Genomic DNA, 19,898 nt, shown 5'->3' with positions numbered 1-19,898 from the left:
TGGTCAGGCTCAAGTCAACAGGATCCTGACAGTGGTCAGGCTCAAGTCAACAGGAAAACTCAAGCATAGAGAATATTAATTTTCTTCATGTAAATAACAGAAATGTCGAGGTGTAATTAATAAGCTCAAGCTTGAGCTTCTCGTATATAAACTATAAAATTCTGAAATCTAATTTATCCCATGAGTTTATGCGTTAGGGAGCTCAAGCCTGAGCTCATAACTCTAGGCCTCCCTGATCGGCTTCAAATTTTCAACGTTTGTGAAGAGAACCAAACTGTTCAACTCATTCACAACCTCCCTGACTGGCTCCACTAACTTCTGCAACATTCACAACCTCCCTGACTGGCTCCACTAACTTCTGCAACATTCACAACCTCCCTGACTGGCTCCACTAACTTCTGCAACATTCACAACCTCCCTGACTGGCTCCACTAACTTCTGCAACATTCACAACCTCCCTGACTGGTTCCACTAACTTCTGCAACATTCACAACCTCCCTGACTGGCTCCACTAACTTCTGCAACATTCACAACCTCCCTGACTGGTTCCACTAACTTCTGCAACATTCACAACCTCCCTGACTGGCTCCACTAACTTCTGCAACATTCACAACCTCCCTGACTGACTCCACTAACTTCTGCAACATTCACAACCTCCCTGACTGGCTCCACTAACTTCTGCAACATTCACAACCTCCCTGACTGACTCCACTAACTTCTGCAACATTCACAACCTCCCTGACTGGCTCCACTAACTTCTGCAACATTCACAACCTCCCTGACTGACTCCACTAACTTCTGCAACATTCACAACCTCCCTGACTGGCTCCACTAACTTCTGCAACATTCACAACCTCCCTGACTGACTCCACTAACTTCTGCAACATTCACAACCTCCCTGACTGGCTCCACTAACTTCTGCAACATTCACAACCTCCCTGACTGACTCCACTAACTTCTGCAACATTCACAACCTCCCTGACTGGCTCCACTAACTTCTGCAACATTCACAACCTCCCTGACTGACTCCACTAACTTCTGCAACATTCACAACCTCCCTGACTGGCTCCACTAACTTCTGCAACATTCACAACCTCCCTGACTGGCTCCACTAACTTCTGCAACATTCACAACCTCCCTGACTGACTCCACTAACTTCTGCAACATTCACAACCTCCCTGACTGGCTCCACTAACTTCTGCAACATTCACAACCTCCCTGACTGGCTCCACTAACTTCTGCAACATTCACAACCTCCCTGACTGACTCCACTAACTTCTGCAACATTCACAACCTCCCTGACTGGCTCCACTAACTTCTGCAACATTCACAACCTCCCTGACTGGCTCCACTAACTACTGCAACATTCAGAACCTCTCTGACTCGCTCCACTAACTTCTGCAACATTCACAACCTCCCTGACTGGCTCCACTAACTACTGCAACATTCACAACCTCCCTGACTGGCTCCACTAACTACTGCAACATTCACAACCTCCCTGACTGGCTCCACTAACTACTGCAACATTCACAACCTCCCTGACTGGCTCCACTAACTTCTGCAACATTCACAACCTCCCTGACTGGCTCCACTAACTTCTGCAACATTCAGTGGCAGAAATTCAGCCATAAAAAATGTTTCCTAATTCGATGACGTACAAAAGTGAATTTCAATTACAGTGCTATAGCTTTGCCAGTTTTATGTATAAAATAGTGTGAAATTTTACAATTGTTCATTCACGGTCCACAAATTTCAGTCTTCAAATTTCGGCTTCAAATTTTTATCCCTGGTAGACTATATCTAGGATGCACTATAGATAATTTTACAAATTCCATTCCCAGAGTTGGATTCCGTGTGATAACTTGAAAAAGTCTCTTCCGTTGGTCTCAGAATTTCAACACTCGAAAATAATACTTAAGAAAAGGTTTGTATATAGTACCCCTCAAGGAAGGTTCCTTGATGTTGGTGAGGGGCTCTTGATTTATTGAATTGGATCTGTGCTCCAGTTCCCCGAATTAAGCCTGAATGCCTTCCACATCCCCCCAGGCGCTGTATAATCCTCCGGGTTTAGCGCTTCCACCTTGATTATAATAATAATAATAATTTTATACAGTATTTAATGGAGGATGGAGCTGCCATTTTGCTACTTTTTATATCGATGCTGCACACCATTGTAGTACATTAATGTATTATTTTGCCTTCATGGTGGTGAGGGGCTCTTGATCTTAGGAACTTGATTTATCCTGCCATTTCCTGAATGGAATCTGAATGTCATCCATTCCACAGGTGCTATGTGACCCCTACGGATTTAGCACTCAGTCATTCTTCAGTTTCTGATGCATCGTATGAAAACAACGTAGATGCAGATTTTGTTAGATTATCTTTCTTAGCTAGAGAATGCATCATGTGATCAGCTTCAAACTTTAAGTTCTCAAGTGTTCTCCTCAAGGTAACTTTCACCTTGTTGTACCCATACATTGTATTATCGTACCCATCCATTGCATTTTCGTACCCATCCATTGCATTGTTGTACCCATACATTGTATTGTTGTACCCATACATTGTATTGTTGTACCCATACATTGTATTATTGTACCCATACATTGCATTGTTGTACCCATACATTGTATTGTTGTACCCATATATTGCATTGTTGTACCCATACATTGTATTGTTGTACCCATACATTGTATTGTTGTACCCATACATTGTATTATTGTACCCATACATTGTATTGTACCCATACATTGTATTATTGTACCCATCCATTGCATTGTTGTACCCATACATTGTATTGTTGTACCCATACATTGTATTGTTGTACCCATACATTGTATTATTGTACCCATACATTGCATTGTTGTACCCATACATTGTATTGTTGTACCCATACATTGCATTGTTGTACCCATACATTGCATTGTTGTACCCATACATTGTATTGTTGTACCCATACATTGTATTGTTGTACCCATACATTGTATTGTTGTACCCATACATTGTATTATTGTACCCATACATTGTATTGTACCCATACATTGTATTATTGTACCCATCCATTGCATTGTTGTACCCATACATTGTATTGTTGTACCCATACATTGTATTGTTGTACCCATACATTGTATTGTTGTACCCATACATTTTATTGTTGTACCCATACATTGTATTGTTGTACCCATACATTGCATTGTTGTACCCATACATTGTATTGTTGTACCCATACATTGTATTGTACCCATACATTGTATTATTGTACCCATCCATTGCATTGTTGTACCCATACATTGTATTGTACCCATACATTGTATTGTTGTACCCATACATTGTATTGTTGTACCCATACATTGTATTGTTGTACCCATACATTGTATTGTTGTACCCATACATTGTATTGTTGTACCCATACATTGTATTGTTGTACCCATACATTGTATTGTTGTACCCATACATTGTATTGTTGTACCCATACATTGTATTGTTGTACCCATACATTGTATTGTTGTACCCATACATTGCATTGTTGTACCCATACATTGCATTATTGTACCCATACATTTTAGTGTTGTATCCATACATTGTATTGTTGTACCCATACATTGTATTGTTGTACCCATACATTGTATTGTTGTACCCATACATTTTATTGTTGTACCCATACATTATATTGTTGTACCCATACATTATATTGTTGTACCCATACATTGTATTGTTGTACCCATACATTGTATTGTTGTACCCATACATTGTATTGTTGTACCCATACATTGTATTGTTGTAATCATACATTGCATTATTGTACCCATACATTATTGTAAGCATACATTGCATTATTGTACCCATACATTGTATTGTTGTACCCATACATTGTATTATTGTACCCATACATTGTATTGTACCCATACATTGTATTATTGTACCCATCCATTGCATTGTTGTACCCATACATTGTATTGTTGTACCCATACATTGTATTATTGTACCCATACATTGCATTGTTGTACCCATACATTGTATTGTTGTACCCATACATTGCATTGTTGTAGCCATACATTGTATTGTTGTACCCATACATTGTATTGTTGTACCCATACATTGTATTGTTGTACCCATACATTGTATTGTTGTACCCATACATTGTATTATTGTACCCATACATTGTATTGTACCCATACATTGTATTATTGTACCCATACATTGCATTGTTGTACCCATACATTGTATTGTTGTACCCATACATTGTATTGTTGTACCCATACATTGTATTGTTGTACCCATACATTGTATTTTTGTACCCATACATTGTATTGTTGTACCCATACATTGCATTGTTGTACCCATACATTGTATTGTTGTACCCATACATTGTATTGTACCCATACATTGTATTATTGTACCCATACATTGTATTGTTGTACCCATACATTGTATTGTTGTACCCATACATTGTATTGTACCCATACATTGTATTATTGTACCCATCCATTGCATTGTTGTACCCATACATTGTATTGTACCCATACATTGTATTGTTGTACCCATACATTGTATTGTTGTACCCATACATTGTATTGTTGTACCCATACATTGTATTATTGTACCCATACATTGTATTGTTGTACCCATACATTGTATTGTACCCATACATTGTATTATTGTACCCATCCATTGCATTGTTGTACCCATACATTGTATTGTACCCATACATTGTATTGTTGTACCCATACATTGTATTGTTGTACCCATACATTGTATTGTTGTACCCATACATTGTATTATTGTACCCATCCATTGCATTATTGTACCCATACATTATTGTACCCATACATTATTGTACCCATCCATTGCATTATTGTACCCATACATTATTGTACCCATACATTATTGTACCCATACATTGTATTGTACCCATACATTGTATTGTTGTACCCATACATTGTATTGTTGTAATCATACATTGCATTATTGTACCCATACATTATTGTAAGCATACATTGCATTATTGTACCCATGCATTGCATTATTGTACCCATACATTATTGTACCCATACACTGAGGTGCAAGGGACGGGTAACTGAGTTCTGGGACACCTGGATACCTTTTTTCCGATCACAGCTACTGAGACATATCTATCTCTTGGAGAGTTTTTTCTAATTGGATGTTTCTAAACAATAATATATATATTTTCTTACAGGATTGTAGAGAATTATAAATTCAGATTGAGGAAGGATATAGGAAAGCATAGGTTTGGTAATAGAGTTGTGGATGAGTGGAACAAACTCCCGAGTACAGTTATTGAGGCTAAAACGTTGTGTAGTTTTAAAAATAGGTTAGATAAATACATGGGTGGGTGTGAGTTGGACCTGACTAGCTTGTGCTGCTGGGTCTGGTACAGTGCTCCATCCTTGAGTGGGGATGACCAGACTGGGTGGGTCATTGGTCTAATCCGGGGGGGTGGGGCATGGACCTGCTCCGCATGGGTCAGTAGGCCTGTTGCAGTGTTCCTTCTTTCTTATGTTCTTATGTTCTAAAACCAAAAATAACGTTTTTATCTCGTTTTCAAATTCAGCGATGATAGACTTTAATATTTTCGGAACATTCTCAGCAAATTTTTTCTTTTGTTAAAATTTTCGCTTTTTTTTTTTTATACTCTAGAACGCCTTTTTCGATTGGCTTCAAATTTTCAACGCTGGCATATTGTACCTTGGGAAATATTGATAGGACTACATGCATGTGTTGGTGTCCTACGGACAATAGTATATATACCATTCCTAGAGACCATACCACGGGTGGGGTTAGAACCCGTGGGTTCTATCCCCGCCCGTGATATGACTCACGAAGGACATGACTGGGAACAATCACAATCATGTCATAACGATTTCGTAAGTCATACTATTCCTAGATTTTGTATTGTATACCATTCGTACACAACTTGTCAGACACTGCAACATCATGGAATCTTAATTCTGAGGACATGTACATAACCTTCACGACTACGACAACTACTACTACAACTAACCCATCTCTTTGGGAAGGACCTACTTCCACTGGGGAATCCCGCCTACCAGTGAATATGCCCTCGTCTGCTACACCTGACGTTACTATATAAGCGCCAGGATCCTTTCTTCTGCTTCAGAATCTCCACGACTATGGTGCTCTTCGCACCTACTCCTAGGTTGAGGGACTGATTACCTCATCTTCTGTACATAGTTCTACTGTCTTCAAGTTATGTCCTAGAATTTGTATTGATAAAGCCACTGGATGGCGAAACGACTACAATAAAGATACCCAGATGTTGCACATGTGTCTTAATCTCACAGTGTGATAACTGGAGAGTCACCTATGATCACCTTCAATATTCCATCACTGGTGTTTCCTACTTAAGAAAGTAGGTATTGTTATAGCAGTGTCGAGATGTCATTTTGCCACTTCTAATTTCGAAATAGAATAGTAATATTTTACATTATTGCATCACTTTATACTTGATGGTGAGGGGCTCTTGATCCAAGGAACTGGAATTAGTCTTCCCATAGTAGCTATATAATCCTCACTGTTTTAGCGCTTGTTCTGTTCTGTGAATGGCGTCGATTTTTAATGCCTGGTTTATCAAATGACTGAAATATTTCTTGACTTAAGGTTGTGTAGTGTACTACATTGTGTTGGATTCTGGCCAGTAACTGCAGAATGTTTCTTCCTGTCGGTGTTAAACTTTTAGCGGCTATACTTTTACCTGGAAGAAAACCTCGTTTAAAATTTAGATTGTGTAAGGCTTAAAATTGTGCCAGTTTAAATTATCAAATCAGTTACTCTGAAATAACTGGAAAATATCTCTTCTGTTCAGAAAATAATCAGTGTTCGACTTTGGAAATATAAACACATATGCAGTATAATGTGATCCTTTATTGACTACGTTTCGCCCACACAGTGGGCTTTTTCAAGTCACAAACAGAACTGTTTGTGTTTGTGACTGTTTGTGACTTGAAAAAGCCCACTGTGTGGGCGAAACGTAGTCAATAAAGGATCACATTATACTGCATATGTGTTTATATTTCCATTGTATCGGTATTATATACCATTTATTTCCACAGTGTTCGACTTTACTGAGTTTGTTTTTTATTTTTTTTAGTAACACACCGGCCGATTCCCACCAAGGCAGGGTGGCCCGAAAAAGAAAAACATTCACTATCATTCACTCCATCACTGTCTTGCCAGAAGGGTGCTTTACACTACAGTTTTTAAACTGCAACATTAACATCCCTCCTTCATGTGTGTATCTTCAAGATTACTGTGAAAAACTGTATCTTGTGTAAGGAATGATTTTATTAAACCTCATTGTTTAAGTAAGTTTATTCAGGTATACACAATACAGTTACGTAGATTATCATACATAGCAGCATATGCGTAGAGAACCTGGGATAACCAAAAAAGGTCAGAGTGACTTATTTCCATTGGAGTCCTTTATACACATGCTTAAACCTGAAACGCTGGTAAGTTTAACTTACAGAAAAAAATGGATCGATTTTGTCCTGTGTTGATCCCAGTTTCCTTTTTCTTTAAGGAAAATGTTAATATTGAAACTGTGATTCCAATGTTAATATTGAAACTGTGATTTTAATGTTAATATTGAAACTGTGATTCCAATGTTAATATTGAAACTGTGATTCCAATGTTAATATTGAAACTGTGATTCCAATGTTAATATTGAAACTGTGATTCCAATGTTAATATTGAAACTGTGATTCCAATGTTAATACTGAAACTGTGATTCCAATGTTAATATTGAAACTGTGATTCCAATGTTAATATTGAAACTGTGATTCCAATGTTAATATTGAAACTGTGATTCCAATGTTAATATTGAAACTGTGATTCCAGTGTTAATATTGAAACTGTGATTCCAATGTTAATATTGAAACTGTGATTTTAATGTTAATATTGAAACTGTGATTTTAATGTTAATATTGAAACTGTGATTCCAATGTTAATATTGAAACTGTGATTCCAATGTTAATATTGAAACTGTGATTCCAATGTTAATATTGAAACTGTGATTCCAATGTTAATATTGAAACTGTGATTCCAATGTTAATATTGAAACTGTGATTTTAATGTTAATATTGAAACTTATTCCAATGTTAATATTGAAACTGTGATTCCAATGTTAATATTGAAACTGTGATTCCAATGCAATAATTTGTGAGTGCATCATCCAGCTTCACTCTTAACACTGATTACTTGGTAATGAAACCTTTGAGTGGCTTTAAATTTAATGTGCTGGTATATTATAGAATATTGGTTTCTTTGAGATAACAAGAGAATGCCTCATCGGTTTGGATTCACATTTGGCGTTTCTTAGTAGAATATTTGGCTTAGTTTTGGGCTATGTCCTAATTTGTAATTTTTAATGAAAAAAATTGGCTATTATGTCCATGTGATAACTTATAAATACCAAATGTGACTCCCTTCAATTTTTTTGATGCTAATATTTAACTGCATGAGAAACTTATACTAAAAATTTTTGCTCAAAATGACGTGCAGGGGGCTGAGGTTGTGCAATGCTGGGATACCTTCCTTTGGTTCACCTTTTTCATTTAACCTGTTAATACCGAACATGGCTGGCGCACCGACACACACACTGTTGACATATTTGCAATTCGAATGACGCAATATTGTGTAAGTATAGCACTGACTTACATCTTTTATTAAATAAGGTTATGTTAGTATTTGGGAACTAAATATAACGGATATAAATCCGTTAAAATAATTATGATAATAAAAACACATAATTATTCACTCATGTACCCCTAGTAACTCCCTTGCTACACCTCTTAGGGTACATGTACTCGATTTGGCAGCTTCTGCTCTAGAGCAAGAGTTGGCAGGCATCTCTGAACTATAATGATTACCACTACCAACTCAGTCTTTATTTTTATCTTGTACCTTCACAATAAATAGCCAGCTCATCTCCTTAGTGCTCTCTCTCTCTCTCTCTCTCTCTCTCTCTCTCTCTCTCTCTCTCTCTTTACACAAAAGAATTAAGTTAAAAGCCGTTATTTACTTTCGTTCATTTGAAAGCCTTACCTAGCATTACTTTTGTTGCTTTGCAACATGTATACTGGAACACGATCAAGTTTGAAGTTTTCATTTGGTCAGTTTAGTTTATTTCATCGATATTCTTATGCTGTGCGAACATGTTCGAAACTCGAAGCCTTCCAGGAATGAATGATCTAAGGTGAAGTGTTGTTCTTGAGGAGACTACAGGCTGCTGCCCGTCTTGCTTTATAGAAGCTGTCTTCTCCCTGTAACAGGGAGAAGACAGCTTCTATAATGCAAGATGGGCAGTGGAGCCAATATTGGCCTTGCACATAATAGTAACGTCACCCACATCTTTCAGATGTTGAAGGCTTTTCTGGAATGACAGATCCATACAGGCCGGATCTAGCCAAGAGTCGTTTTTAACGATTTTCCATTCTGTCCAGAAGTTGTTAAGGTGTGGTGTTGGCAATTCAAGAAAGTGGTGCATACTCAAGGGGTGTGAATACTTATGTCTCACACAGAGTTAAACAGCCTCTACCGTAAAGCAGCCGTTAGCTTCTTAGTGCTGTTAGTTGTCTTGCTCACAAGATTTACGACATGAATCTCCATAGACATTTTGGAGTCGTATAACATTTCTAGGATATCCACCTCACATCAGTTCTATAACACTTTTCCATTCATTCTCCCTACTGCTTTATTATGAACATCATTGCCTAGAGACCACCATTATTTGGATTTTCTCAAAAGCAAATGGAACATGTGTGTCATAAGCTGAGCACGTTTTTATATTCGTCTTGCATCACGCGTAACCACGTTTAGCCTATCAATAACCAGCTTAAAACATGATGGCTTATTGTTTATATGAATATATGAACCATTCGCATAAGGGGTAACTGCCAGTTGTCCTGGAATTCTGTCTGCCTGTGAGTGAGGAAAGGTGCCCCAGTTATGGCTACCTTGTAAACAGGGAACCGCCCTGCTGCTTAAGTTCTCTCAAGTCTCGGCTCGTTAATGCCATAGTTGTTAAATCCAATTATATAAATTGTACTTATCTGTAAATAATTTTGAAACTGGGAATAAATGGGTAATCAAAAGTGAATATCTGGTGTATGCTATGTTCCATATTTTCTGAACTGCTCAAGCTTCTACTGATTGCGTCTCCTTTGTATTTATTCTTTATGGCTCAATACAACAGTCCTTTTAAAATACCTTTGTTCATAAAACCTTTGCGCAAAAAAAAAGATAGACTGGCTTTTGGAAAATTCAACCTGGTGAGTCTTTCACAACAGAAAAGAATTAAATCTTCAAATTTCTCTTAAATCTTCTCACATTATCTAAGAACTGTAAAAATAATAGGAGAGTATAAGACTTGTATTCAAATTCAAATTCAAAGTTTATTCTCTATAAGGATTACAATGCTGAGTTTACAGAATTTGGTTATTGTGTGGTTTACATGTAGTAAAATAATAATTACCGAGTGTACCACTAGAACACCTAGCATGGCTAGGCATTTCGGGCAGACTTAGATTAATTCTTAAATTTAAAATATTACAAATTATGAGGTAAGTTGGTATTATGGCTAAGTGACTAAATACTAGTTTGTGAGTTTAACAATGTGAATGCTTTTGTTTTGGCACAATACATAGTTTCAGTATTGGAGAATCACAGGCCAACTTATGACTAGTTAGGATTCATTATGGCCGAGATGTTACCTCCCACATGACCTTACGCCTGACTCAGCATACTGAGCGTGGTTGTGAAGTTAAAATTTTGTCAGGTTACATGTCAAGCGAAATTTATGAATGACATGTCAGCATAGCTTGAATTAATCATGAACTCTATTAATTATAAATGATTCCCATTTATCTAACCCTGAACAAGTAATCATATTAAAATCCATACTATTTTTTTGTGAAACTTGTTTCGATTATATTTGTCTGAACAATGGACCTTCTTGATACAACTTTCTCAGACTTTTGAAAATATATTGGATGGTTAAAAATCTAATATGAATAAACAGAACATTAGATTCTTGTCCAGTTCTGATGTTATATTTATGGTGTTGTAATCTTAGTTCAAGGCTTTTTTCTGTTTGACCATAATATATTTTATTTTTTTTTACAGGGAATCTTATTGACACAGTCATCAACATTTTTTTTGAAGGGGGGGGATTTTAAAACTCTTAAGTAAAAAGGTATATTAAGGTTTTCATACAAGGGAGAACCTACTCTGTGATACAAATATGCAGAGCTCTCAAAAACAGAAAGGGGAGCCCATGACACTGTCATAGGCTGCCATTGATATCTGTCTTTCCTCAGAGAATTTCCATTCCTATCTGTTGCTGTCCTGCAACATTGCATTCCTGATGATGTATGAGAGGGCGAAAGATCTAGAATTAAAGATCCGATTTTCATGTGGCTTTTGCATATTATATATTAAACTAAAATTTAAATAAAATTTTTATTTCTTTGCAAAATATCTAATGTGTGATTTACATGTTTATATATACACACACACGCACGCACACACACACACACACACACACACACACACACACACACACACACACACACACACACACACAAATATATATATATATATATATATATATATATATATATATATATATATATATATATATGTGCAAAACAACCACGGGGGGAGTAGAATCATAGCTCTAGGCCTTTCGTGTTGCAATCAACACCTCATCAGGAACTTGCAAATTTGCAGAAGAGTCCAAGCAAATAACGTTCCCAGAGGACTGCCTTTACTAGTGTGAGGAAGAGAGAAAGGTGGTCCTTTGGGAATGTATTTGCTTATATATATATATATATATATATATATATATATATATATATATATATATATATATATATATATATGCAGGACAAGCCACGGAGGGGTGGAAATCTTTAGCTCAAGAACTTTCACACTTCTCAGTGCGTCATCAGGAGCTGTGCAATGTTGCAAAAGAGCAACCAAAGCAGGGAGAGAGGTCTCAGAGTAGCGTAGGTGTCACCATCCACTGTTACCCTTTGACTGGGCTAGTGGTCGGTGCCACCCTACCATCATCCCCCTACTACCCGTATGGGGTAGGAGGGTTTCTGAGATAAGAACATAAGAACGAAGGAACACTGCAGAAGGCCTACTAGCCCATGCGAGGCAGGTCCAAGTCTCCTACCGGCTTAAGCCAATGCACCCAACCTAGTCAGGTCAGGTCACATTGACTTAAGGGAGGAACACGGCAACCGACCTGGTAGCACAAGCTATCAGGTCTAACTCACACCCACCCACATCTACTCATGTATTTATCCAACCTATTTTTAAAGCTACACAACGTTCTGGCCTCTATAACGGTACTTGGGAGTTTGTTCCACTCATCCACAACTCTATTACCAAACCAGTACTTTCCTATATCCTTCCTGAATCTGAATTTTTCCAACTTAAAACCATTGCTGCGAGTCCTGTCTAGGCTAGATATTTTCAGCACACTATTTACATCCCCTTTATTTATTCCTGTCTTCCATTTATACACCTCAATCATATCCCCCCTAATTCTACGTCTTTCTAGAGAGTGCAGTTTCAGGGCCCTCAGTCTATCCTCATAGGGAAGGTTTCTGATACATGGGATCAACTTTGTCATCCTCCTTTGTACATTTTCCAGAGAATTTATATCCATTCTGTAATACGGTGACCAAAACTGTGCAGCATAATCTAAATGAGGCCTAACCAAGGATGTATAGAGTTGAAGAACAACCTGAGGACTCCTATTATTTATGCTTCTTGATATGAAGCCAAGGATTCTATTAGCTTTATTGCGAACACTTATGCACTGTTGTCTTGGTTTCAGATTACTGCTAACCAGAACTCCTAAATCTTTTTCGCAATCCGTAATATTAAGATCTACATTATTTAGTTTATATGTGGCATGGTTATTGTCCTGTCCAACATTTAGAACTTTGCATTTGTCTATATTAAACTGCATCTGCCACTTCTCCGACCACTGCATCAGTCTATTCAAATCTTCCTGGAGTGCTCGAATGTCCTCGTCAGAATGAATTCGACGGCCTATTTTGGTGTCATCGGCAAACTTGCCGATGTCGCTCTTTATGCCCTCATCTATGTCGTTTATGTAGATTGTGAACAACAGGGGGCCCAACACTGACCCCTGTGGAACACCGCTCGTGACGCTTCCCCACTCTGATTTCTCCCCATTTATGCAAACTCTCTGCTGCCTATTTGTCAACCATGCCTCTATCCAGGAAAAAATTTCTCCTCCTATTCCATGTGCTTTAATTTTCCTCAATAGTCTCTGATGTGGGACCCTGTCAAAAGCCTTACTGAAGCCCATATACACAATATCATATTCATTACCATGATCTACCTCCTCAAATACCTTAGTGAAAAAAGTTAATAAATTCGTAAGGCAGGAACGCCCCTTTGTAAAACCATGCTGAGATTCGTTGATTAATTTATGCTTTTCAAGGTGGCTACGAACTGCCTCGGCAATTATTGATTCCATAAATTTTCCCACTATGGAGGTTAGGCTTATTGGTCTACAGTTCGAAGCTAAGGACCTGTCACCTGTTTTGAAAATAGGTATCACATTTGCCATTTTCCACTTATCTGGCACCATGCCAGTTTGTAGTGATATGTTGAAAAGATTAGCCAAAGTTGTGCTAAGCTCCTCTTTACATTCCTTTAGAACCCTTGCATACAGTTCATCAGGGCCTGGGGATTTGTTAGGTTTTAATTTATTTATTTGCCTAAGGACCATGTCTCTTGTGACCCTAATAGTGCACAGTTTATTATCGTCCTGTTCTACATAATTTATCATTACTGGAATATCGCTGGTATCCTCCTGTGTAAAAACTGAGAGGAAGTATGTGCTAAAAATTCTACACATTTCCTTATCACTGTCAGTGAGCTGACCCGAGGAACTTTTGAGTGGGCCTATCTTGTCCCTGATCTTACTTTTGTATACCTGAAAGAATCTTTTTGGGTTAGTCTTCGATTCTCTTGCAACTTTAACCTCATAATCTCTTTTTGCTTTTCTAATTCCCTTTTTTATTTCTCTCTTTAACTGAATATATCGATTTCTCAATTGCCCCTCTCCTCTTTTGATTTGCCTATATATGCCTCTCTTTTGACCAATCAGATATTTTAATCTATTGTTCATCCATTTAGGATCATTTTTGTTTGATCTGATTTCCCTATTTGGAACATAATTTGACTGAGCAGCTAGAACTATGCCCTGGAAAGCATCATATCGGCAACCATCACCACCTACCTGACCCTTAGTCAGGTCATTCCAGTTCAGCCCACCTAAGTAATTTTTCAGTCCTATGAAATCAGCCAAGCGAAAGTCAGGGACGGAGACTTGATTGCCATTATTAGGGGAATTCCATGATATATTAAAACTGAGTGATTTGTGATCACTTTCCCCAAGCTCATCATTAACCTCAAGATTATTAATTAGTGTTTCCCTACTGGCAAGAACCAAGTCAAGGAGGTTATTTCCCCTAGTTGGCTCTGTCACAAACTGTTTTAAAAAACAATCCTGGATCGTATCAAGAAAGTCACCTGACTCTAAATTTCCTGTCAAATTGCTCCAGTCAATCTGTCTATAGTTGAAATCTCCCATTAGCACAACATTTTCGTATGTAGATGCCTTACGAATTTCGTCCCATAGAAGTTTACTGCACTCCCTATCAAGATTTGGGGCCCTGTAAATCACACCCAAAATTAGTTTTTCTCGGCCCTCGAGAAGCTGTAACCAAACAGATTCAGTGGCTGACGCTTCTAATTTAATATCTTGTCTAACACAACAATTTAAATTGTCTCTGACATACATCGCTACTCCACCACCTTTCCTGTTGACCCTGTCAGTGTGGAATAATTTATAGCCTTGTATGTGACATTCAGAGGGCATCTCTCTATCTTTCAGATTGAGCCAGGTCTCTATTATAGCAATAATATCTATGTTTCCTGCACTTGCAATTAATCTTAGCTCATCTATCTTATTTCTTACACTCCTGCTATTAGTATAGTAAACCTTAAGGGAGCTAGTCCCTTGCTGCCCTCTGCTGTCCCCCTTTGTTTGCTGACCTGATCTATTGTCTTTATTTATAACTTCATGCTGAATGCCTTTTATACATTTACTGTTTCCAACCCAAGTGTTGCAACCTGCTTGTTTCCCACACACACCCATATCTCTCTTCCATCAGTTTAAAATCATAGGCATTTCACCAATGGCCTTCTCAATCGAGTCTGCAAGTGCTACCACCCCAGCCCCAGAGAGATGTACCCCATCCCTTGCATACATATCATGTTTGCCATAAAAGTTGTTCCAGTTGTCAATGAATGAGATGTCAAGTATGAAATTATAAGATATAAAAAAATATCCCTAAGCTTTTTCTAATCGTTTATAACAGGTCTTGTAGTTTGAGAAAATAAGTTTCTCGTTAGATACTGTAGACATGGATGGCTATTATTCTGTGTGACATTTTCAAATAATGAAAGAAAGGAATACAATGTGCTCTTTGTCCGTTTAAATGTCCTGCTCTGAGGTACTCGAATGTTCTACCCATGTACTCAGAAGTATCTCTTCCTAAATATTTTCTACTATTTTTCTCAGAGTTTTCAGAGTTGTATACTGTATTCATTTCATGTTCCAAGAAGGAAGATTCAATTATGTTTCTTTCCATGACAGAACTGTTTGGTACAATAATCTGAGCAGCATCCCACCCCGGTGGGTGATTACTTGCACTAACGTGGTTACAGATAGCATTCGACTCCTGCCCTGTCCTGACTGAGTATTTATGCTGGGCAATTCTGGTTTCTAGAAATTTACCTATTTGACTGATATATGAGAGAGGACACTGAGTACATGGGACCTTGTAAACAATTTTAATCAGCCTTTGTTTCAATGTCCCCCGTGTTTTTGAGAGCAAGGTTTATTTTGAACTTTTTTAATGCCTCGCGCAGGCAAGCCAGATTCTCATTGTATGGTAAAACTAGTACATTTTTTCTGGTCATCACTTCTTTAGGTTCAGTCCTGTAGAAAGTCTTTTTTGCTGACATTAGTGTCTTCTCGACAAAATCCTTAGGATATCTTAGTTTTGTGGCTATCTTGCTGATTTCGTCCTCTAGGTACTCTGGACTGCAGATGCGCAAGGCTCTCAAGAACATTGTGAGGAACACACTCCTTTTTACCCTGACTTCTTGGTTGGAATAGTAGTGAATGTATGACGACACATTGGTGGACTTCCTATAAACTGTGAATTTGAATTTTCTATCGACACGATGGATTAAAACATCTAGGAACGGCAAAGTGTTATTTATTTCATGTTCTGTAGTGAACTTAATGGAAGGTACTAAGCCATTGAGTCTGGGAAGAAACTCATCAGTGTTGTGATCATTAGGCCACAGGCAAAGAACATCATCTACGTATCTAAACCAACTAGGTTTATCTGGGAGAATGTCTTTAAGAAGTCTTGTCTCATAGAATTCCATATACAGGTTGCTGAGTAAGGGGCTAAGGGGATTTCCCATTGTCATGCCTTGTTTTTGAGAATAGAATTTCCCTTCAAACACGAATTTGCAATCAGTAACACAAAGTTTTATCAATTCAATTACAGTTTTCGTGGGGAAGGGCATGGGGAAGTTTTCTAGCTTCTCTTTGAGGTACGAAAGCAAGTCAGGGCGAGGGATTTTGGTGAACAGAACTGTGACATCAAAGCTCACTAAAGAAAAGTCATGAGGGACATTTAATTTCTGGAACCTCTCAGTGAGGTCAACATTATTTTTAATATGTGCGAGTTAATATGTGGGAGTTAGAAGTTTAACCAACCATTTAGGTAGATTATATGCTGCTGAGGCAGCTGAACTAATAATGAGACGGACTGGTTATCCTGGCTTGTGGGTCTTAATTACCCCATATAGATATGATAGAGTTGCTTACCTAGCTGAGAGATATTTAATTAATTCATCATTCCCTATTTTAAGGTATTTATTAAAATGGCTGTTGACTTGGTCAGTGGGGCTTTTAATGAGCGGTTCATACGTTTCATTATCACTCAATAAATGGTTCATTTTCTCTAAATATTGAGTTTTGTTAAAAATAACAGCTACCTTAGATTTATCACTTCGTGAGAGGTGCAAAGTCTGATCATTATTGAGTTCTTTGTAAGCTTTTGTAAATCTTAATGGCCAATTGGGAAACATCTCAGAAACCCTCCTACCGCAAATGGGAAGTAGGGGGATGATGGTAGGGTGGGGTTAGCACCGACCACTGACTCAGTCTAAGGGTAACCGTGGACGGTGACACCTACGCTACTCTGAGATCTCTCTCCCTGCTTTGGTTGCTCCCTTGCAACATTGCACAGTTCCTGATGACGCACTGAGAAGTGTGGAAGTACTTGAGCTAAAGATTTCCCCTTCCCCCCACATGGCATGTCCTGCATAGTTAAGATCGCCCGTCTGCGATTGTTTGCATATTCATGTGTGTATATATATATATATATATATATATATATATATATATATATATATATATATATATATATATATATATATATATATATATATATATATATATATATATATATATATATATTGTAACTAAAAGGATTTTTTTGGTAGAGCTGAAAGCGGGTGGTTAATGATATACTTCGGAGGCTTCTTACTTTATTGTTAAGTCGTTGTGGGTACACAGGCTTGTGTGTTTGTGCCCATGGCCCGGGAGGGCCATGACCACGAGAGAGAGCTAGGAGTAGGCCTTGTGTCTTCCTGCTAGGCCACTGTGTGTGTGAGACCGAGGCAAGGGCAGACAGGTTGGCGTGCCTACCGAGAGGCCTGGCTACAGAGGGCAGCACTTTAGTGCCGCGAAATATGAACTAGCGAGAACAGACGGCTAGGCTGTGTGTTCTGACAGTACAGGCTGTCTACATAACCATGAACGAGTGGTATTGATCAGTAATCACACTGCACTAGCCAAGGACTCGAACCCATGTTGTATTGGCCCACCTCATGGTGAGCTAGAGCCACATGACGCCTTAACCCACAGGACCACCCAATCCTATTATACCAAACAGGGATTGAGATGAAAATTAGCCTAGAAGCTCCCACGAGACTGAATGTCCTTGGATGGCAGTAATACAGCTAGTACTGCTGGCTGCGCCATCTTTGTAGGATTGAGTAATCCTGTGGGTTAAGGCATCATGTGGCTCTAGCTCACCATGAGGCGGGCCAGTACAACATGGGTTCGAGTCCTTGGCTAGTGCAGTGTTGTTTTATAATATATATATATATATATATATATATATATATATATATATATATATATATATATATGTATATATATATTATTGTATCCACGAACAAAAGGTATTGATCGATAACAACACTGCGACTAGTCAAGGAGTCGAACCCATGCTGCTTTGACCTGCCTCATGGTGAACGAAAACTCATGAGGCCTTAATCCACGGGACCACACAATCCATAAGAGTAGTGCATCCAGCAGAACTGGATGTTGTACTCGTTACCTACGGTGGTGTGGATGACTCTAGGCTAATTTCAATCTACTCCCTGTTTGGTGTACAAGGACAACGAGCAGTATTTTATATTATTGTACCCACGAACAAGTGAAATTAGCCGGGAGTCATCCACACCAACGTGTGGATGCACTATTATGGATTGTGTGGTCCCGTGGATTAAGGCCTCATGAGTTTTCGCCCACCATGAGGCAGGCCAAAGCACCATGGGTTCGACTCCTTGACTAGTCGCAGGGTTGTTTTATATAAATAACACTGCAACTGGCCAAGGGTTCGAATCTTTGGCCAGTCGCAGTACTGTTGATTCAATATCACTTGTCAGTGGTCACAATTATATATATATATATATATATATATATATATATATATATATATATATATATATATATATATATATATATATATATATATATATATATGTCGTGCCGAATATGTAAAACTGGTCAATTAGCAAGAACTCATTTAAAATTAAGTCCTTTCGAAAATTTTCTCTTATACGTTTAAAGATACATTTTTTTCATTAATGTTAATGCAAAAATTTTTAATTTTGCTCCAAAAGAATCTTAGAAAACTTACTTAACCTTATTATAACAAGAACAATTTATTTTAGCCTAAGCCAACTAAATATATTTTAGATTTGTTTACAATAATTTAATACTAAGCAAACACATTGAAATATATTTTTTTCGTTAGGTTCAGAATGATTTTGGCGAAATTATTGCATACACAAATTTTCACTTCTCCTATATGGCAAGATGAGCGTTGCTATTTAAGCTATTTAAGCGTTGCTATTTAAGTTATATATATATATATATATATATATATATATATATATATATATATATATATATATATATATATATATATATATATATATATATATAATTGTGACCACTGACAAGTGATATTGAATCAACAGTACTGCGACTGGCCAAAGATTCGAACCCTTGGCCAGTTGCAGTGTTATTTATATAAAACAACCCTGCGACTAGTCAAGGAGTCGAACCCATGTTGTACTGGCCTGCCTTATGGTAAGCGAGAACCACATGACGCTTTAAACCACAGGACCACCCATTTCTAGCGCAGTGTTGTTAATGATCAATACCACTCGTTCGTGGTTACAATAATATATAAAAACTGCTCGTGAGGCTAGTACACCAAACAGGGATGAGAATGAAGTTAGCTTAGAAGCTCCCACACCTCCGTATGTCCTCGGATGGCGGCCCAACAGCTAGCTGTGTGCTGGCTGCGCCTTTCTTTGTAGGGCTGGGTGGTCCTGTGGTTTAAAGCGTCATGTGGTTCTCGCTT

The sequence above is a fragment of the Cherax quadricarinatus genome, chromosome 57 (genome assembly GCF_038502225.1).
Source record: "Cherax quadricarinatus isolate ZL_2023a chromosome 57, ASM3850222v1, whole genome shotgun sequence".
NCBI classification, from domain to species: Eukaryota; Metazoa; Arthropoda; class Malacostraca; order Decapoda; family Parastacidae; genus Cherax; species Cherax quadricarinatus.
The sequence above is the reverse complement of the archived record's forward strand: the minus strand, read 5'-3'. Positions refer to the sequence as shown.